At 46.1% G+C, this 22,533-nt stretch overlaps 1 protein-coding gene across 1 annotated transcript in view; it reads right to left on the bottom strand.

Moving 5' to 3' along the window:
- DSE (dermatan sulfate epimerase) overlaps positions 1 to 20,287 on the bottom strand; it is a 167,596-nt gene extending 147,309 nt beyond the window's left edge. The window contains exon 1 of the mRNA XM_030199227.1: positions 20,211 to 20,287. The gene's annotated coding sequence lies outside the window, so the exon portion shown is untranslated. The remainder of the gene's footprint in view (positions 1 to 20,210) is intronic.
- Between the last annotated feature and the right edge of the window lie 2,246 nt (positions 20,288 to 22,533).

Here is a 22,533-nt window from a genome sequence, read left to right as displayed (position 1 = left end):
GGATGCCGCCTTCTGGACCCAAGACAAGCACGCTCTAGCCACATACGAGCCACAGACCGAGGCCTGTAGAGTCAATGCTGCCACTTCAAAATGAAGCCTTGACCGATGCCTCGAGCTTCTTCTCTTGTGGGTCTCTGAGAGCTGCACCGCCCTCTATGGGTAATGCAGTCTTCTTAGCTATGGCTGAAATCAAAGAATCTACCACCGGCATTCTCAAGGATTCTAAGTCCTCCTGTCTTAACGGGCAAAGCTTGGCCATAGCCCGGGCCACTCGAAGACTGGCCTCAGGAAAATCCCACTGTGCCCGAATGAGCACCTGCATCGCCTCGTGGATATAAAATGATCTCGACGGAGCCCTAGCACCCGACATGATTGAGGAACTGACCATGGCCGGAATCGCGGGTTCCGGAGCCGAGAGACTTGTAAAGCCTGCACAATGAAGGGAAGCAGCTCTTCTCTCCTAAAGAGCCTCGCCGCAGTGGGGTCATCCCCCTCCCCCACGGGCAATTCCCCCTCTTCCAGGGCATCTGGAAAGGACTCCCCTGACCCTGGGTCACCATCCGACTCCGAATGTCCCGAATCGGAAAATGCGGGCTCCTCAAATTCCAAACGACTCCTTTTGGCTGGCTTCTGAACCAGCTCTGAGCCCGCGGGCACCGGACCCCCCAAAATGGCCGCCGGTTGATGCTCCCCCTCAGAGCGCAGTAAATACGCCTTGTGCATGAGCAGCACAAATTCCGGGGAAACCCCCCCCCCATCCCTGTTGTCTCCGGGATAGAAACCGCGCTGTTTCCCTCAGATGCAGCCCCAGCTGATCCTGCTGCCGCGCTCTCTTGACCATGGCACTGGCAGAGACACGCGCCGGCCCAGACCTACCCTTTCCCGCCAAGTCCTTATCGCTTTCCTCAGGCGCAACGGAACCCAACACTCGGTCTCCCTGATCCGAAGTGGGCTTTCCCAACCCCGCGGAACAGGCTTCGCAGGCCCCCGACGCCGATCTCCGTGCCCCACATCGTGAACAGCACTTCACCGATTCCGACGGAACAGACATGGCAAACTGCCTTACCTTGTCTCCTCAGTCACAGTCCTGCTCACGTTCTAATAAATCTGAACGGAAAGCTGTCTCAGCAAGCAAATTTCAAACTGGACTGCAGACTAGTTCCATCTGTCTTTTTTTTTTTTTTTTTTTAAAGAGGCAGGAGACTAATACAGCCAATTCCAACTAAAGCACTAAATTAGTCAGGCTGACAGGGGGAGAAGGGTAGGGACCTGGCACCACCAGGTGTAATCCAAAATGTGCTCTAGCACCTCAACCCCAACAAAGCTCAACACCCCCGAGGGAACGGGATAGGAGCCTGAGTACCACAGAGCTGCACTGTATGCTTCCTTCTACCTGCTAGATAGAGAGAATACTGAAGTTAGGTGGTTGCACATGCCCTCTTGAGGCAAACTTCTGAATTCTCTCTATCTAACCTGCTAGAGGTGGGGCATAACCCATAAGTCTCTGGATTGATCTGGGGACACTATGGAATTAAATTTGCTGACGACGCAAAGTTATTCAAAGTTGTTAAATCGCGAGAAGACTGAAAAATTACAAGAGGACCTTACGAGACTGGGCATCTAAATGGCAGATGGCGTTTAATGTGAGCAAGTGCAAAGTGATGCATGTGGGAAAGATGAACCCGAACTACAGCTATGTAATGTAAGGTTCCACGTTGGGAATCACCAACCAAGAAAGGGATCTCGGTATCGTTGTTGATACGCTGAAATGCTCTGCTGAGTGTGCTGCTGCGGCTAAGAAAGCAAATAGAAAGTTAGGTATTATTAGAAAAGGAATGGAAAACAAAAGTGAAGACGTTATAATGCCTTTGTATCGGTCCATGGTGCGACCGCACCTCGAATACTATGTCAATTCTGCTCACCGCATCTCAAAAAAAATATATAGTGGAATTAGAAAAGGTACAGAGAAGGGCGACGAAAATGATAAAGAGGATGGGATGACTTCCCCATGAGGAAAGACTGAAGCATCTAGGGTTCTTCAGCTTGGAGAAGAGACAGCTGAGAGGACATATGATAGAGGTCTATAAAATAATGATTGGAGTGGATCGGGTAGATGTGAATCTTATTCTTTCCAAAAATACTAGGCCTAGGGGGCATGTGATGAAGCTACAAAGTAGTAAATTTAATACAAATCGGAGAAAATATTTCTTCACACAACGTGTAATTAAACTCTGGAATTCGTTGCCAGAGAATTTGGTAAAGGCGGTTAGCTTAGTGTGGTTTAAAAAGGGTCTGGATGGCTTCCTAAAGGAAAAGTCCATAGAACATTATTAAATTGACTTGGGAAAATCCACTGCTATTCCTGGGATAAGCAGCATAAAATGTATTGAGCTTTTTGGGGATCTTGCCAGGTATTTGTGACCTGGATTTGCCACTGCTGGAAACAGGATACTGGGCTTGAAGGACCTTTGGTCTGTCCCAGTGTGGCAATACTTATGTAGAAAAAAAAAAACCTACAGCACCTGGTATTCCCAAGCAGTCTTCCATCCAAGTAGAAACCAGGTCCAACCCTGCTGAGCTTCCAATTTCAGAGGGGGGGGGGGGGGGGATCAGGCACAATCAGGGTGGTGTACCCATAGACAATACCTATACTGCCAATATAGAGTTCCACAAAGGAAGTGAGGGAAACTTTCAGGGTGTTTAAGCAACTGCCCTCGGAGAAAAAACTGAGGGGACCGAAAAGTCTATAAATAAAAATAAGAAATAGGCACTTTCAGAGGGCTAACACAGAAGGAGCCCTACTCAGATGCTGTTCACTGTTTCCTACACCAAGAACAGCCTTAGCCAACGCAGGAACTATAAGAAAATCTTAACTCACCACAGGTGAGGTCTACTGGAGACTGCTGCCATCAATGCACTCACTTAGGCAAACATGGCTTTCCAGCTCAGGTGATTCTTGCTGACTCTGTGCAGAAAGGGACTGCCCTGAAAAGACTCCCTCCGAATAGAGGAAGATAGGAGAGCAATGGAACCTACTGCTGAGCCGGAGAGTAAACATCCCCTCTTTGGGGCAGGGTCCATCAGTGGAGACCAAGACAGGGAACAAGCCAGAAATCTCCAAAGGCTGAACAAAAAGGAACTGCCAGTTCCCCTACCAGACTTCAACGTTTAGGCAAATGGAGCAGCAGAATGAACTATGGGAGGGGGGGGGGGGGGTCCAGAAGCCCCCAGCCCCAGAAAAGCTCCCAGATTGGCTGGCTGACTGACGTGCATCCCGAAAAACAAGGCACACCGCAGAAGGACCATCAGATTCCTTCTGGAAAATCTTGCCATCTACAACCCATCCGCCCGAGATGGGCACAAGAACTCCCCCGTGCCCAAAGCTATCAAGGGGGAACCAGAGAGGGGTCCCAATTACCCCACCTCCAACCTCCTCTCCTGGAACACTGGATCTACTGCAGAGGGTTGCAAAGCCATTACTGTACCCGAAGAAATCCTCAAAAGAGGCGGGCTACAGACAAATGCCGAGAGGGCAAAAGCCACCAGTGGACGTGGAGAAAAAAAAGAGGAAGAAATCTGGGCACAAAACAATTCCCCTGAATCAGGAGACATTGGTACAAAGCCTGAAGGGGTCCCCATAGCAGAGGCGAAGCCGCCAACGCAGCCAACAGCCGGAAAGCGAGAGCCGCATAGGGAAGCGCCAAAGGAAAATGGCGTGTACACCAGACACCTCAGAGCAGGAATACCATTTGACAAAAAGAAATCCCTGGTGCCTGCCTGTGCCTCTGTGCACCCGGCAACACACGTCCCAACTGCCGCCAATGCTTGCTCAGAACACCAGCCTCCTATGGTGGCCTCTGTCGCCAATACCACGCGTCCCCCAATGGCAGAAAAAAGAAATGCACTCACCAGAGACATGCAGCCAGACTTCCCGACAGCGGGACCTCCCAGGCAAGCCTGCCACCAAACCGGTTCAGCAGGCTACACACACACCGCAACTCCAGCGATGCTGCCCCCAAGGCTCGTCTTGGCAATTTGCTGCCCTGTTGCAGCTGCAAAGCCTGTGTACTGAATTGCTCTTTTTTTTTTTTTACAGCTTATAGCAAACAGAGGTTTGTTGTGGACTAGAAGGTTTGTTTTGTTTTTATTTTTTAGTGAGGAAGGCTACAGTCCGAACTCTGGGAAGAAAGGGACCACGGGATGAGGCAGGGACCCAGGCCACTCTAAAGTTGGCACACAGCCCAAACACCCCTAAACTCAACTGGCCAAAAAGCCCAGGAACAGGCCCAAGAGATGAATCTAGGAGCTGCAGAGACACCGTCTACCACCTGATACAGATATACTAAAACGAAGGAGGTGTTGACCGTCTGGTATCACTGCCTTCAGCTTTGTAATCTCTATCTTCACCTGCTGGTAGATGGACACAACCCACCAGTTTCTGGATTCATCTGCTGCATACGCTAAGGAATTTAAAGTTGTTAAAACACATGCGATTGCAGGAAGACCTTAATAAACTGGAAGACTGGGCATCCAAATGGCAGATGAAATTTAAATGTAGACAAATGCAAAGTGATGCACACTGAAGAGAATAATCCAAATTGGTTACCTGATGTTCCACCTTGGGAGTCAGCATCCAAGAAAAATCTTGGTGTCCAGGTAGACAATATGCTGAAATAATCTGCCCAATGTGCGGCGATGGCCATAAAATCAAACAGGATGCTAGGAATGATTAGGAAATAGATGGTTAAGACAAAGAATACTAAAATGCCTCTGTATCGCTGCACGGTGAGACCGCACCTTGAGTACTGCGTTCAATTCTGATCGCCGTAACTCAAAAAAAGATATAGTGGAATTAGAAAAACACAAATTTGTTCAAACACAAGCGACCAAAATGATAAAGGGGACGAAACTTCTCACACATGAGGAAAGGCTAAAGAGATTAGAGCTCTTCAGCTCGGAAAAGAGGCGGCTGAAGGGAGATATGATTGAGGTCTACAAAATCTTGAGTGGTGTAGGACGGGTAAAAGTGAATCAATTTTTTACTCTTTCAAAAAGTACAAAGACTAGGGGCACTCAATGAAGTTTTAAAACAAATAGGAAGATTTTTTTTTTTTTTTTGCTCAATGAACGTTTAAGCTCTGGAACTCGTTGCCAGAGGATGTGGTAACAGCGGTTAGTGTATGTGGGTTTAAAAAAAGGTTTGGACAAGTTCCTGGAGGAAAGATCCATAGTCTGCTATTGAAATAGATACGGAAGCCACTGCTTGCCCTGGGATTGGTAGCATGGAATGTTGCTACTATTTGGGATTCTACCAGGTACCTGCAACCTGGATTGGCCAATGTTGGAAACAGGATACTGGGCTGGATGGACCATTGGTCTTACCCACTATGGCTACTCTTATGTAGTTCTAAAAAAAAAAAAAATACCCACTATGCACATTACCAGCCTAAACCCCCACAGTGGTCCATGCGATATCATCACAACTGGACAATACCCTTTACACTGGTCAAACCAAAACGAGTGTGTATCAGCTCCAACTAATTCAGAAGGCTGCAGCACGACTGATAGAAGGCTGCAAACGGTGTGACCACATCACACCCTTCCTGCAAAAACTACACCGGCCACCAATACCTTACAGGGCTCAATTTAAAACCATATGTTTGATTTTCAAGGCTCTCAGACAAAATGAGCCAGAGAACTCAAAGCAGCCTTTCCCAAACTGTGCGCCACAGCACCCTGGTGTGCCGTGGCAAATCCCAACCTCCCTCCCACCCAAACAGCTACTGAAGACAGAAGCGGCAGAAAATCAAATACAAAAAAAAAGCAAGGGCAGGGCTACAGCAGCATTCAAACATGTGCTGTCAGCTCTGCTGGTCCTCTGCCCCCCGAAACTGGAAGCTGACGTCAGCGGGGGCAGAGAACCAGCAGAGCCGACAGCGCAAGCCTAAAGGCTGCTGCGGCCTTGTGCCTTTTTTTTTGTCGCGACCACTGGGGACAGGGAGCGGGTGGTGTCCAGGACTCGCAGAGGTGACTGCCAAGGAGGCTTAGTCTTGCTTTGTGTGTCTAATGAAAACAGGAGACCAGATGAAGTCAAAAAGAAGTTAATAGGTCAGTCTCTGTTTACCTTCCAATTCAAAAAAATGCAAACCTATGAGATGCTGCATCTGAGTTGTCATTCTTTATTAATGGTAGCATTTTTTATTTAATCTTGCTTATATTTTTAAACATGCTAGCATACAGATGTACAAAGAGGAAGTATAATAATGGAATAACTTTTCTCATACGCAGAATAGTAATTTGTTATAAATCGTAATCAGTGTGTCATTTGGAGGGGCTGGTTATAGGGACACCCTGGCACTATTATATTTATGCAGAGAAAAAGATGGAGACCTGTGTGTCTGGGGTGGGGGGGCAGTACCACGAAAACTTGCTCAGATACGAAGGGTGCCGTGAACTGAAAATGTTTGGGAATCATTGACTTAAAGTTAGCTCTTTACATACCTTTGAGACCTCTAAGATCCTCATTATCTCTCCTCTCGTCAAAGGAAACTGTAAGATGTGATATCCACCAGTGAGCTTTCTCAGGAGTAGCCCCTATACTCTGGAATTTACTCTTAGAGGCGCTGCGCATAACTCATGACTACTTCTATTTCAGGAAGCAAGTAAAAGCCTGGCTCTTCTTCCAAGCCTTTAATATGACTATACACCCATTCAGCACAGCTTCAGTACATCTTGATTAACTGTACAAAGAACTTGCCTTTACTTTAGCCACCCATTTATCCCAACTGAATCTATATCACTCATCTTGTCCTCATCTATATATCTGCACTTGGCCCATCAGCTATAACTGTATTGTAGAAAAGCATTAGTATCATAGCAATACTATTTGAATGTTCTAATTGTGAGCTTATTAGATATTCCATCGCTATTATGTTTACATCATATATCTCTGTTATTTGAATTTCAGTGCTGTTAAATCTGTATATTTTGATCCTGTTTCATACAAATAAAAAAAATTATTTCTATTGTGAAGAATTTGAATTGTATGTTATCTCATTTTATGTATGTTCTTTTGTAAGCCGCTCTGGACAAGGGCGGGTTAAAAATAATAAATCCAATCCAATGGTAGTCCTATTATTGTCCCAATTTGCTGCTTTCAAGTTTTCCTCTTTTATTCTATGTTTACACTTGTTCAGTTTACTATTGATATGCTGATAACAATATTATAAGTTTGATATTAAAGTGTATCTACTGCACAATGCCTTTGGTGAATCTCTTCATAAATGCAGTTAATAAATCCTAATAAATAAAATAAAATATCCGGACATAGCTTTACTGAAAGAGGACAGAGGAATACACATTGAGCAAAAACACATACAATGCTGCCTGCACACAGGGTCAGCAATTCTCATACTATCTGTATTTCTTTTAAGGTGACAGCGCTGCTTTTGTCTAGTGGCACTACAGCAGGGCTTCTCAACCCAGTTTTTGGGACACATCCAGCCAGTCAGGTTTTCAGGACACCCACATGAGATAAATTTGCATACAATGAAGGTAATGCATGCAAATCTATATCATGCATATTTACTTTGGATATCCTGAAAACCTGAGTGGCTGACTGTGTCCCAAGGACTGGGTTGACAGCCATTGCACTACAGTAATGGTAAGTAATGTACAAACAGGCAGAAGTAAAGCCGAAGCCTTGATAAGGAGAAATTATATCTTACCTGCTAATTTGCTTTCCTTTAGTCCCTCCGGACCAGGATTGGACTGATGGGTTGTGTACGCCTACCAGCAGGTGGAGACTGAGAAAATTCTAAGACTAGAGAGCCAATGAGAGCCCTGGCCATGTGACCCTAGCCTCAGTATTTGACTAACAAAGCAGGAAAGAAAGAAAGACCACCCTTCTGTGCCTCATGGAATCAAAGCAGCCACAAAGCACTAGTTAAATGTGCTTAAGCAACGGCAATGCCGTGCATAAGAGCTCACCAGCAACTCTCACCAGAGAAGTGGTATGGCCCACTTAAAAGTTATATATATATATATATATATATAATTACCAGCATCTGGTTTTTGTTTTGTTTTTTTAATTACTCCGGAACTCACTTCCAAACCTAAGAACAAAATCTGAATAGTTGACAGAACATGGGAGGGTCCTGGTCCGGTTCGGAGGGACTAAAGGAAAGCAAATTAGCAGGTAAGACCTAATTTCTCCTTCCTTAGCGTCCCTCCGGACCGGACCAGGATGGGACTGATGGGAAGTACCAAAGCAGTAATCTTAAGGGAGGGACCCTAGCAAACCCGCTGAGAACACTCAAGTTGCAAAGACCGCCTCCTGGCGACAATGAACATATAGTCTGTATTAATCAGACAAAGAATGAAACTAAGCCCATGTTGCCACCTTACAAATGTGCGCCGACGGCACTAAAAATATCTTTATTAATCAGACAAAGAATGAAACTAAGCCCATGTTGCCACCTTACAAATGTGCGCCGACGGCACTAAAAATCGGTCTGCCAAGGAAAAAACGCTTCTCAAGTTGTGGAATATTTATAGCATTTATACCCCGCTCTTTCCCGCTCAATAGCAGGTTCAGTGCGGCTTACAAGGTATGGGTACAAAGTATCACAGAAATAACACAATGTACGAGTACAAAGTATCAAAGAGGTAATACAATGTATGGGTAAAAGTATCACAAAGATAGTACAATTGTATAGAGAAGGACAAGAGGAAGAGATGTGGGGGAAGGGTTGAGGCATGTTTAATGTTAGTGGTGTGAATTAGGATCGTAAGTTAAGTTGAGTCATTTGGATAGGCTTGTGAAGAGGTATGTTTTCAGCAGCTTTCAGAAGCGTAGATGTTCATTTGTTGTTCAGATGAATCTTGGTATGGCGTTCCAAAGCTGGCTGCCTATAACGGAGAAGTTGGATGCATAGTAAGTTTTGTATTTGAGACCTTTGCAATTAGGCAGGTGAAGATTGAGATATGTTCGAGAAGATTTGGACCCGTTCCTGGCTGGTTTAACAGTCTCTGGAACTGCTCTCCCGGAGAGAAGACAAATAGAAGTTCTCATTTACTTAATCATAGTAACATAGTAGATGACTTGATTTGATTACTTTATTTATTTTTCGTCTATTAGATTGTAAGCTCTTTGAGCAGGGACTGTCTTTCTTCTATACATGTTCAGGTCAGCAAGTCTCTGCTCATACGTCTTGGAACGCAAATCCCATACCATTCTCGTAGCTTTTCTTTGCACCGCTTCCATTTTTTTAACATCCTTCGCAAGATACGGCCTCCAAAACTGAACACAATACTCCAGGTGGGGGCCTCACCAACGTCTTATACAGGGGTATTAAAACCTCTTTTCTTCTGCTGGTCACACCTCTCTATACAGCCTAGCAATCTTCTATCTACGGCCACCGCCTTGTCACACTGTTTCGTCGCCTTCAGGTACTCAGATACTATCACCCCCAAGATCCCTCTCCCCGTCCGTACCTATCAGACTCTCCCCGCCTAACACATACATCTCCCTTGGATTTCTACTCCCTAAGTGCATCACTTTGCATTTCTTCGCATTGAATTTTAATTGCCAAACCTTAGACCATGCTTCTAGCTTCCGCAGATCTTTTTTCATGTTTTCCACTCCCTCCGGGGTGTCCACTCTGTTGCAAATCTTGGTGTCATCCGCAAAAAGGCTAACTTTACCTTGTAACCCTTCGGCAATGTCACTCACAAATATATTGAATAGAATCGGCCCCAGCACCGATCCCTGAGGCACTCCACTACTCACCTTTCCCTTCCCCGAGCGAACTCCATTTACCACCACCCTCTGGCGTCTGCCCGTCAACCAGTTCACCACTTCAGGTCCTATCTTCAGCCTGTCTAGTTTATTCAAGAGCCTCCTGTGGGGAACCGTGTCAAAAGCTTTGCTAAAATCTAAGTAGATTACATCCATTGCACGTCCTTGATTTAATTCTCCGGTCACCTAGTCAAAGAATTCAACGAGATTCGATTGGCACGATTTCCCTTTGGTGAAACCATGCTGTCTCGGATCTTGCAACTTATTTGCTTCTAGGAAATTCACTATCCTTTCCTTCAGCATCGCTTCCATTACTTTTCCAATAACCGAAGTGAGGCTTACTGGCCTGTAGTCTGTAATCCATCGAGATATAGAGGGTCAGAAACGACCAAAGACCAAACCCTTACGCCGACTGGCTAGAAGGACTAAAAGAGGATCCGAGCTCCGAAAATATTCAATATCTTGCAAATAGCGTGTAACAGCTCTCTTAATATGTAAGAGCTCTCTTAAGATCTAAAGTATTTAATTTCCAGTGATCTTCCACGCCCAAAGATCCTAGACCAGGAAGAAAAAAACTGACTGAGAAAGATGAAAACGCGAAACTACGGTAGACAGAAAAGAAGGAACCAGATGTAGCAGTACTGCAGACATAGACCAACTTGCTCCTTGGAAAAAATTCCAAAAAGAAAAAACGGAGACCTGCATGAAAGAAACGTGCAGCTATGAGACTCTCCTAGTTGAAGCAATAGCTACTAAAAACACTGTCCTAAGAGAAAAAACCTTAATGGAAACAAGAAGAGAACAGCCCAAAAGGACAATAAGATTGAAATTTCAAGATGAAAAAACTCTCTCTCAGACTGTCGGGCGAAAGAGACTAACTCCCTTGAAGAAAAACGAGAGAGGTCCAAAAGGACGGGGCAAAAAATTACCCCGTAGCCGACCTCAGAAACAGGAAAGAGCTGCAACCTGCAGGAGAAGAGAAAAAGAGAGAAATCCTTTATGAAACCCAACAGCTGAACAACAAGCTTCAAAAAAAAAAAAAAAAAAAAATACACCAAGAACAAATATGAGTGAGAGACGTGGCTTGACGATGCAACCGCAGCATAGTAAGAATTACTGAAGCAGAAAATAATCTCTTAGCTAATCAAGCCCTTAGAAGAGCCAAACCATAAGACAACATCAAGCCTGGTGTGGATGAAAGATCGAATCTATTGATAGAAGATCCTTGCGAACAGGAAGATGTAGAGGAGACGCTGAGAAAGACGGTGAAGCTCCACATACCACGGACTTCAGGCTCAATTTGGAACTACCAGGACTACTAGACCCCCATGTGTCTCGATCTTATGCCAAAAACGACCCAAGAGAAGCTATGGAGGAAACACAAAGAGAAGCTATGGAGGAAACACATAGAGAAGCCAGGAAGACCACTGCTGTAAGAGGGCATCTACCTGTGCTGCTGTCGAGTGTTATCGGCGACAAAAGCAGCAAGAACCCTGTGAGAAAGAGAGAAAACAAAAAGTTCCAGAACTGGAGTGCCCCATTGAGCTACTATCAGTTGAAAACGCTCAAGAGCTAAGAGTCCATTCCTCTGGATCTAGGGAGAGATGAGAGAAAAAAGGAAGGCTGAAAATGGCAGTAAGAAGAATGTCTGCCCATGCCAAGAAACTCGCTGTCTGCCGTCTGAAGAGAAGGCTCTTCATCCCTGTTTGACGGATGACATAGGCCACTGACATGGAATTGGCAAACAGAACTCTCACCTCCTTGCTAGCCACTAAGGAACGAAACTCCTCCGGAGCTAGACAAATTGCTCTGAATTCCAAAAAAAAAAAAAAAAAAAAAAAAATAGGAGTGGAAAGTTGCCAAAGGAGACCACAGAACATGCGGTAGCCTGACTAAACAATGGGGCCCCCCCCGCCACAGAGACGGAAATTGCCCACTATATATACTGTAAGGGTATACCTGCAGTGAGATTCGTCAACCTCAACCACCAGAACAGAGCGCTGCGCTGCTGGGAATACAGAGACCACCTCAGCTGAAGGGATTCCGTCCAAGAGGACTATCTAGATAGGAGAGAAAAATTAGAGAGACCTCCCGAAAGGTGTAGCCCAGGAAACTACCTCCATAGTCGCTGCCATGGAACCAAACCTGAATATAATGTCGACATGAAGACCGCAACCTAGAAGTAATCCTTGAACCCCACGGCCACACGCCGTGTGAAAGGTAACCCCTAAATAGTGTAGAGACTGCAAAGTAATCAGCTGGCTCTTGACCACTTTTACTAGCCAACCTAAGGACTGGGAAAAAAATATGGTACCACTCGGTCTGAGACCTGCCAAGTGTCTTGATAAGAAGTTTCCCTGAATGGCCAGTCATCTAGATATGGGAAACTAAAACTCCCTCTTTCCTGAGAGCCACTGCCAGCAGTCCCAAAACTTTGGTGAAAGTGGGAGGGGCTGTTGCAAGACCAAATGGTAGAGGCCGAAACCGAAAAATGGTGTCCGAGAACCGCAAACCATACAACAGTTTTGGAGACCAGTCCTACACAGATAAACTGCCTTCAGATCAAAGACCGTTACAACACTGTCCTGCAACCGCCAATATGACGTATCGAAGGGCCTCTATATGACCCTTGTGACTTTGAAAATGCGATTGACGGCCTTGCGAACTAAAATAGGACAAAGGAACCTTCTCCTTCCTGGAAACTATAAACCCCAAGGCATAACGACCGCGCCCGTACTGTAAAGAAAAGACTGGGCAAATAGCTTGAAAATGTAAGAGCCTCTGTCAATTGTCTCCTACAGTGCCTGCAATGCAGTGATAGTGACAGGTAGCCTGTAAACAGATGTCTGAACAAAACGGGACAAAGTCTAAGGCATAGCCTCCCCACTGGACAGAGGAAATATAGAGTGACCCTCCTGAGCTGCAGAAAGTGTAAAAACAGGGATCCTGAACTACAAAGCCTCACATGATACAGTTAGGTCCTAGGCTCCTGGCCACATAGGAGCAGATAGCGAAGTATGCAAAGGGTGTCATCCACATATTACTTCCTCCCCTGAAGCAAGAGGTGAGAACAGAAAAAAATGAAACATGTACCCATAGAAAATAAGTCAGACCCGAGTAGGAATAGAATTGCCAGAAATAGCTATAACCCCTTGATAAAATACCAGCCGCTGCAGTTGCACAAAATAGATATTTATACTATTTATAGTATTGAAACAACTATCTTATGAGAAGAAAAATACACCCAAGTACAATTCATACCAGGCAGAAACTGCCTGTGTTTGCTACTGCTACAAGGAGATTCCCAGTGTTTGTTGTTTTTTTTTTAACTGGCTATTGTTACCACTCTTATGATGCCTTGTGGACTTGTACTGCTCCTGTTCAGCTTGCCACTCGTGGCATCTGGATGCACACCTGCACCATACTGCAGCTGCCCTCTTTTTTTTTTTTTTTTTTTTACAGAAACTGCAGCTAAAAGAATGCCTGACTGCCACCATGCTTAAGGGAAAAAAGCGGATACCTAACCTATGGGTGGATATCCTGACATGTAAAAAGGAAAAATTACACAGGCAGTCTAAATGCAATATATATAGATATAAAAACAAAGACATACAGGTACCTTCTAAAGGGCTACCTGACACTAAATGTGTAAGAGGCTAGGAATGAGCGTTTATATATCATACAGCATAGAAGAGTAGCCAAACAGCCCCATGGACCGATGCTGGCTAACAAAGACTGTACGTATGGATCTGAAGCAACAGATCCCCTGAAAGACTAAAAGAGGTAAATGGCACCTATGAAAAAACAGACCCAAGACCAAAATGCCATATAAAAAAGCTGGAACCTCTGAAGGCAAACTCAGGGGAAAATACTGTGGCCTGAGAGCCTCCAGAGTGCCCGAGAAAACGTAGCTCCGCTTCCTAGAACAAAGCTGATAATGGAAGACCTCCCTTGGAGAAACACTGCAGCTGCCGAGACAAAAATGGCGGCCTTTCGCGCCAAAAATAAAAGAAGCAGAGAGGACAGAAAACCACAATAGAGGAAACTGAAGAAGCCCGAGGAAGCGGCAAACCAAGACAGAACAAATGCCTACTAAAAATTCTGCGTCGCCGATGACTTACACGAGGCTCGGGAACCGACGCTCCAGCGCTGAAGAAAAAAACAACATGAAAGTGTGACCGCCATAGCGGAGCTCCCTCAGCCCTGAACAAACACCGCTTTGCGCCTTTTTTTTTTTTAAAGAACCCCCGCTGGGAAAACGCGAGGAAAAAAGGGCAAGAAAAAACCCCAACATGAAAAAAATGCTCCCTGAAACCACGGGCGCTGAAATAATTATTTGCTTTCATGCAGTCCATAAGAGCCATAGAGCACAACCGATGCTCGTTATAACTGAGGGGGAAAAAAAAAAACATTTGCTTCCTATATTACTTGTTTTAAAAGTAATAATGGCTGCCTCTCCCAAAGGCAGTACACCTTTCCAATGAAAGGGTAGGCCCTTCCCAACTAAGCAAGAGAGATGGGGAGGGACTCAGGGCACCCGAGTTTAACACCCCAGAGGCTGTCAAAGAAAGGAAAAGAAAAGAAACCCTGCCAAGCCTCCAATTGAGATTCCAGGCACAGAAGAACTATTATAAATATCTCAAAGAGAGAGAGAGAGAGAGAGAGAGAGAGAGACTAATGGGCTCACCTCCTGCCTGCTGGAGACTGAGAAAATACTGAGGCTAGGGTCACATGGCCAGGGCTCTCATTGGCTCTCTAGTCTTAGAATTTTCTCAGTCTCCACCTGCTAGTAGGCATACACAACCCATCAGTCCAATCCTGGTCCGGAGGGGCGCTAAAGAATTGGCATTACTGAACACTTTTTTTTTTTTTTTTTTTTAACTCCACTCCCTTTTAGGACACTTTCACTCCTGTTATATATCCTTCTCCACTTTGTTTATTCAGCAGAAACTTATAACCCACCAATTCAGAGAACAGTTCCTTCTTTTGGTAGGTTATACTAAACACATACAATAAAGCACAATTTACCATTACTTTCTCTTGACTAGAATCCTTTAACACTACTCTCTATCTCTGGACTACTGGATTCTACTGTCTACCTGCATCAACTGCTCCAAAATTCTGCAAATACCTCCCACATCCCCAACCTCACTGTAATTGTCCATCTCCCAACTCTGAAACACCTCATAGAATTATTTAAATCAGGTTGTCCAACTTTTTTTTTTAATCAGGAGCCACATTTAATATGTCATAAGATTCGGAATGCCAAGACACATGTGCGCGCTCACACACACACACACACATACTCATGCTCTCTCTCTCATGTAACCCCCTCCCCTGCCTTCACCCAGCCTCTCTCTTTCATGTACCACCCATTCTCCCCTGCCTTCATCCAGACTTTCTCACCTGTCTTCAGCTGCAGATTCTTGCCATGGGATCCCTGCTTACCCACTACGACTCCTCTAGCCGTTTTTGCTCTGCCCCACTGGTGCAGATAGGATAATGACTATTCACCCCCTAGGGAATCGCTGTCACATGCCAAGTCGGTCCTCACACCATTCAGCTGGCATAAGCTTGCCACACTGGACAAATCAGACAGATTTTTTTTTTTTTTAAGGCAGGAGAGGACGCTGGAGCAAAAGAAACCTCAGACTCTCTGGATTGATCTGTCGAGACTAATGGAAAGAAAATTTACCATAGGCCTCATGAGACTTGAAACCGCAACACCAACTCAAACTTCTGGTGCCTCGCAGATGGACAAGTTGTGGACCTCTCGTTTAGACTACTGCAATCTGCTTCTTGCTGGCCTCCCACTTAGTCACCTCTCCCCTCTGTTCAAAACTCTGCTGCCCATCTCGTCTTCCGCCAGGGTCGTTTTACTCATACTACCCCTCTCCTCAAGTCGCTTCACTGGCTCCCTATCTGTTTCCGCATCCTGTTCAAACTTCTTCTACTAACCTATAAATGTACTCACTCTGCTGCTCCCCAGTATCTCTCCACACTCGTCCTTCCCTACACCCCTTCCCATGCACTCCGCTCCATGGATAAATCCTTCTTATCTGTTCCCTTCTCCACTACTGCCAACTCCAGACTTCGCGCCTTCTGTCTCGCTGCACCCTACGCCTGGAATAAACTTCCTGAACCCCTACGTCTTGCCCCATCCTTGGCCACCTTTAAATCTAGACTGAAAGCCCACCTCTTTAACATTGCTTTTGACTCGTAACCACTTGTAACCACTCGCCTCCATCTACCCTCCTCTCCTCCTTCCTGTACACATTAATTGATTTGATTACTTTATTTTTTGTCTATTAGATTGTAAGCTCTTTGAGCAGGGCCTGTCTTTCTTCTATGTTTGTGCAGCGCTGCGTACGCCGTGTAGCGCTATAGAAATGCTAAATAGTAGTAGTGGTAGAGAAGCAAAGATCTTGAACAATAATCTGTGTTTCCCCCCCAAAATTGCTGAACTTCTACAGGCTGAAAGAAGGCACTTAGTGAGATGGGTTCTGGCCCAGGAGCATAGGTTTGACAACCTCGATTTAAAAGTAGCCATGCTATTGTTCCTTTCTGTTATTTGGCCTTATTGCTTCCTTTCCTTTTAGGAAGAGGGGTTTGGATTTAGCTCACTCCTTTTTCAGCAGAGCTCAAGGTGAGTTACATTCACATTCAGTGAATATTTCCCTGTCCTCTGTGCACTTACAACCCGGTAACCCCCTCCCCTCCTTTTACAAAGTCACAATGTAATACCAACACAGCCCACTCATTTTGAATGGGCTATGTTGGCATTACCACACTGGTAGCCGCTAGTGCGGCTTTGTAAAAACGGGTATGTTTGTGCCCATGGCAATAAAGCAGAAGAAAGGAGGTGTTGATGCCCCTCTACAAGTCATTGGTGAGGCCCCACAGAGTATTGTGTGCAGTTTTGGAGGCCGTATCTTGCTAAAGATGTAAAAAGACTGGAAGCGGTGCAAAGAAAAGCTACAAAAATGGTATGGGATTTGCGTCGCAAACCGTATGAGGAGAGACTTGCTGACCTGAACACGTATACCTTGGAGGAAAGAAGAAATAGGGGTGACATGATACAGATGTTCAAATATTTGAAAGGTATTAATCCACAAATGAAACTTTTCCGGAGACAGGAAGGCGGTAGAATTAGAGGACGTGAATTGAGGTTGAAGGGGGGCAGACTCAGGACTAATGTCAGGAAGTATTTTTTCCTCCCGTGGGAGGTGGTGGAGATGAAAACGGTAATGGAATTCAAACATGCGTGGGATAAACACAAAGGAATCCTGTTTAGAAGGAATGGTTCCACGGAATCTTAGTGGAGATTGGTTGGCGATGCTGGTAATTAGGTAACAAAACGGGAGCTGGGCAGACTTCTACGGTCTACGTCCTGATCGTGACTGAATAGATAGGGCTGGGCTGGAGTGTAAATTTTAAGGGGCTTTGATGTTAGCTTCAGAACTTAGTACAAGAACAGTACTGGGCAGAATTCTACAGTCTGTGCCCTGAGAAAGGCAAGGACAAATCAAACTTGGGTATACATATAAAGTAACACATACCATGTAAAATGAGTTTATCTTGTTGGGCAGACTGGATGGACCGTGCAGGTCTATCTGCCGTCATTTACTATGTTACATGACTCACCCAAGGTCACAATGAGGGGCATAATCGAACGAAAACGTCTATCTCCATGGGCGTTTATCTCCAAGAACGGGTCCGTGAAGGGGCGGACCGAACCGTATTTTGGGAAAAAATAGACGTCCATGTTTTATTCGACAATTTGTGAGCTAGGCGTTTTTGTTTTTCAGCGATAATGGAAAATGAAAGCGCCCAGCTCAGAAACGAATAAATCCAAGGCATTTGTTCGTGGGACGGGCCAGGAGTCGTAGTGCACTGGTCCCCCTCACATGCCAGGACACCAACCGGGCACCCTAGGGGGCACTTTTACAAAAAAAAAAAGGTAAAAGAGCTCCCAGGTGCATAGCACCCTTCCCTTGTGTGTTGAGCCCCCCAAATCGTCCTCAAAACCCACCACCCACAAGTCTACACCATTACTTTAGCCCTAAGGGTACAGTGGGTTTGGGGGGCGGTGTGGAGGGCTCCCATTTACCAGCACAAGTGTAACAGGTGGGGGGGGATGGGCCTGGGTCTACCTGCCTGACGTCCACTGCACCCCCTAATAACTGCTCCAGTGACCTGCATACTGCTGCCAGGGAGGTGGGTATGACATTTGAGGGTGAACATAAAAAGTTGTGAAACGGCATATTTTTGTGGTGGGAGGGGGTTTGTGACCACTGGGGGAGTCAGGGGAGGTCATCCCCGATTCCCTCCAGTGGTCATCTGGTCATTTAGGGCACTTTTTGGAGCCCTATTCGTGGAAAAACAGGGTCCAGGAAAAGTGCCCTAAATTCTCGCTAAAAACGCATATTTTTTTTCCATTATCGGCGAAAGGCGCCTATCTCTGATCGGCCGATAACCACGCCCCAGTTCCGCCTTCACCACGCCTTTGACACACCCCCATCAACTTTGTCCGCATCCGCGACGGAGTGCAGTTGAAAACGTCCAAATTCGGCTTTCGATTATACCGCTTTATTCGTTTTTGTGAGATAAACGTCTATCTCCCGATTTGGGTCGCAATATAGGCGTTTTTCTTTTTCAATTATAAGCTGGAATGCGTGCTAATGGGATTTGAGCTCTTGCTTCCCTGTTCTCAGCCTGGGGCTTTAACCATTAGGCTATACCATCTTAATCTTTGCCTATTTTCTCCTCTTCCCTTCATGACCCTACACCTTGAGACTAGCTACCCTAAGCAGTTCAGGACACACTTGACTCTTTGTCATTTACAAAAACTTCAAGAAAAAAAACAAAACTAACAAAGAAACCTATGCTTCAAATACATGTTCTGCTGTTACCTGCCATGGATTTTTCCAATCTCCCTGGTTTGCCTACCACTGCTGAGTTTCTTTTCAACACATGGACACAGAGCAAAATATATATATATCTATAGCTCTTATGAGAGTTTGACTGATGGTGTTTCTGTGCATGGGGTGGGGGTTTGGATGATATGGAATGGGAGGGGGGTCTGGATTGCTGAGGGCACAGTCTTTGGTTGACTGGGTCCTCGCCATGACCCATGGACTGGAGGGGGTATTCTGCCCAACATCAGAAGCAGGGGCTGAATATTGAAATTGACCTCTGCTCAGTAGCAGAGATTGGAGTGAGGAGGCTGCAGGGATGGGTAAAAGAATGTTCCACCCTGCAACTGGAACAGGGGAGGATATATTTGGGTCCAGGTGGGTGAGCAGAACTGCACCTGAGGAAAAGGACGGACAGGGAGGCTGGGTCCTGGAAAGTGTCCAGATGCTGGGGAAAAGGCCAGCAGGACGCTTGTCTGGTGAGAGAGTGGGCAAGCTGCCCCAGATTGTCCTGCCAGGTGGGATGGGCTTCAGAGTCAAGAGCAAAGTGGACATTTCATGAGGTCAAAACTGAGTGTTAACCTGAACGATTGTTGAAGATTTTGCATTAAGTTCCTGTCAGTAAAGTTCATGTCTTTAAAAAGCAATCCAGGTGTGACAATGGATTTTTTTGGGGACTGTGTTTGAACTACAAAGGTGGTGGCATTAGCTCAGCTCATTAAAGACGTTATACTTTGTAGGTCCTGGTGTGGGTGCCTAACCCAAAGAGCTTAGTGGGATCCAGGACTACATATATTTTCAATTTTAAAAGTGAGAGCTATAAAATTGGAAAAGGAAAGCCATTATAATTGGTTAACCCTTTCAAATCTTTAGTTAAAGAAAGCCATTTGTGCTGCCAGAAGACAGAGAATAAGAGATTTTAAGGGTTCATCTTCTGCTGAGTCTCTCCAGTACAAATATTTACCATCTTAGTCATGTCTGTTTCACACTTTTGTCTGTCTTTCTATTTAAATCTCTTTCACATGTGTCTTGGTTCCACCGTCCTTAAATCTCTTCTTACCTTCTCTGACATTTCCCCCCCCCCCAGTGTTTAAATCTCTTCCTTTCTCCTGACACTTTTCCTTGTATTTTTCTCTCCCCCTCCCCCCGTCTTTCTTTCTATTTAAATCATTGAATCACTTTTTGCTCCAACCCCAGGGCTCAAGCACAAGCATTTCTCTCGTCTCAGGTGTCTTTCACGCCTTCACTGTATATTTAAATCTCTTCTGTTTCACTTCATTTAATCATTTCGTCGTGTTTTGCATCCATTCATTTCTCTTCTCTCTCTCACACACTTTTCTTCACAAGCCTCATCCTTCCATCTTCTTCTCCCACCGGTCCCCTCCCCCCTCCCTCTACCGACCCCAGGAAAACTTCCTCACCCTTAACTGTCACTCGTTCCTCACCCCAATCTCTTCATCAGCCCCCGACCCCGTTCGTCCCCCTCCTCTGCTCACCTCATCAAAACTCTGCTCCAAGTTCGTCGTTGTCGGACTCGGACGCAGCACCATTTAATCCGAGCGGGATTCTGCTCCTCCCACTCCTCCCGGGTAATAACGAACAAACCCACAACGCAGAGAGCGGCAATGGGAGGAGGGCGCGTGGGGTGGGAGTTGAAGGGGGCGTGACGTCACAGAGAGGCGGCACGCTCCCAGGACAGACTCGAAAAATGGAAAGAGCGCGAGAAAAGGGGCGGGAAAATAGGACACACTGACTGAGGAGGAGAGAGAGACAACGGGGAAAATGTGTGTGATAGACGGGCAGAACAAGGAGAGAATGGGAAATGTAAGTAAAAGATAAACATGGGGAATCTGTGAGAGATGGAGAGAAAGTGAAATGTCAGTAAAAGACAAGGAGACACTGGAAAGATGGGGAATGTGGGTGACAGAGACATGGAGAGAATGGGAAATGTGAGTAAAAGACAAAAGCGAGACTGGGAATGAAGGAGTGGAACGCCGGTACTACCTGAATACTACTGACCAACAGAACAACCTCATGTTTTGTTCCTACTGATGGACTTATACTTATGGACTCTACCTCTGCTTTTGGCCTTTTAGCCATACCTTATTACTGCACTGGACATTTGTGCCTTATCCAGTTTTACTGTTTACTAATGAAAGAAGTTGCTGTTTACTAATGAAAACACAGAATGCAGGGCTATTAGACATATAGCTTGTAACAGTAGTTAGCAAGGCCTATACAAGACCAGCTTGCCTGTAGCAACGCCATCTGAATAGACGACCTTGGAGGGTGCTGACACCCCCCTGCATTCCTGAGCCGAACCTTATCTCCTGTGCTAGAAAGGAGCATTGTGTGTGTGTGAAGAATAAGCTGCTAAGTTTCGTTCTTCTTGCCAGTATCATTTCAGTGTTATGACGTGTGTACGTACTGGGACTACAATTTTGTACTGTAAGAACTACAAATGTTTACTGCGCATGTCGGTTGTGACGTGTAAGGGGCCAAATGCGCAGGCCCAGTAGGGAAGTATAAATGTACGCGTCAGATGATTTATGACACACAGTGTCCCGAGGCTACTCGGTGCTGTTCACTTGCTAGCAATAAAGTTGCCTTGTTTGGAACCAAAATTTGCCTTTCGTCTCCTGATTTCCCACCTGTTTCATTGGCGACCCAGATGGGACAGAAGTAGAAAGGGGAATCGGATTATATTCTTCCCCTCCCCCACTGCGGTCGGGTGGGGTCATCGACCCCCACCTGAGAAGGTGGTGAGTGGCCACCGCTGATTTCAGCGTCCATCTCCCGGAGGAGGGCCGATCCACTCCGCCTGACTGTAGAGGGGGCTGTGTGGTTCCGACAAGGCACCTTTTTCCATTTCAGAGAGAAGCGTACGACGGCGCAGCCTGCGACCCCGGCGGACAGGCGAGTATACTCTACGTAGTGACCGGCCCAGTAAGGACCGAAGAAGAGGCGTGATCACCCTCTTTTAGCCAGTGACTAATACGGACTATTGGTATCCGACTAGGTCCCGAAACTCACTAGGCTCCGACGACGAAACCGAGCGGCGAACGGGAGGGTTTCTTGTGGCGTATGAAAGTGTGTGAATGGGCTTGCAGTTCCAGGCCGGGCGACCGCGTCCTGGTCAGGCCGAGTGTTGACCCTTCTGTGTCTGGTGGAACGAGACCCCTTACTCCTCCACCGCCCTTTTCCCCCTTTGTCCGTCACCTGTCCTTTGGCACTCAGGTTAGGATGGGCGGGGGTGGGTCTTCACCGTTAGATTTAATGACGGAACACTTTAGCGAAGTGTTCGACCTAGATAAATGTAGCAGGGCCGGGATGATACAGAGATGTCAATTTATGTGGCCGGGGCTAGGAATTGCTGGATGGCCCCCGGAAGGGTCATTCGAGTATGCAAAAGTGGCGGCGGTCATGAATATTGTTATAATTGAGGGAAACCCAGGCTGTCCCGAGGACATTCCATACATAGAAGCGTGGTTGGATGTAGTCCGGGATCCGCCGGCTTGGGCCCAACGGAAGGTAGAAAAGGCCGCCCTTATGTTGGTAAAGCAGAGAAAAGGCCGGAAAACCAAACTTAGAACCCTGCCGACCCATGCCTTCGCTCTCCAAAGCTCGGCAACCGCTGCCGTCCCGAAGGCCGCAGGGACCGCCCCCATACGGCCTACCGCCCCTAGCACTGAAGCCACTGAGACCACGCCCCCTGCTACCAGAGTCAAAGCAGGAACTACGCCCAGTACTACCAACACACTTTCTAGAAAGAAACCCCCAAAGAAAACCGCAGGGAAAGTTCAGGGTTCGGCCGAGAAG

This window comes from Microcaecilia unicolor, chromosome 3 (genome assembly GCF_901765095.1).
Source record: "Microcaecilia unicolor chromosome 3, aMicUni1.1, whole genome shotgun sequence".
NCBI lineage: Eukaryota > Metazoa > Chordata > Amphibia > Gymnophiona > Siphonopidae > Microcaecilia > Microcaecilia unicolor.
This window is presented reverse-complemented; position numbering and strand designations above follow the sequence as displayed.